The sequence below is a fragment of the Phytophthora parasitica genome (assembly GCF_000247585.1).
Source record: "Phytophthora parasitica INRA-310 unplaced genomic scaffold supercont2.45, whole genome shotgun sequence".
NCBI lineage: Eukaryota > Oomycota > Peronosporomycetes > Peronosporales > Peronosporaceae > Phytophthora > Phytophthora nicotianae.
The window spans coordinates 181,377-181,620 of record NW_008649031.1 but is presented as its reverse complement, the minus strand read 5'-3'; positions in this window follow the sequence as shown (position 1 = coordinate 181,620).

Genomic DNA, 244 nt, shown 5'->3' with positions numbered 1-244 from the left:
TTATCGGAGTACCCCCTCCGTCAGTCGGCAGTCCAGGGCACTGTGTGTCTGAGTGGATCGCAACGCGATTTTGCGAATCCCACTCCACCACATTGGCTACAACAACTCGTCGCCCCTCCCAAGATATTGTGAAGCTTCGAGTGGCTTGGTCGTAGTCCATCTCGAACCCTTGCTCATGCGCCAATCCTGGTGAAAACAGTCCAAACTCTGCATCTGGTACGTAGAATACATCATCAATGAACAT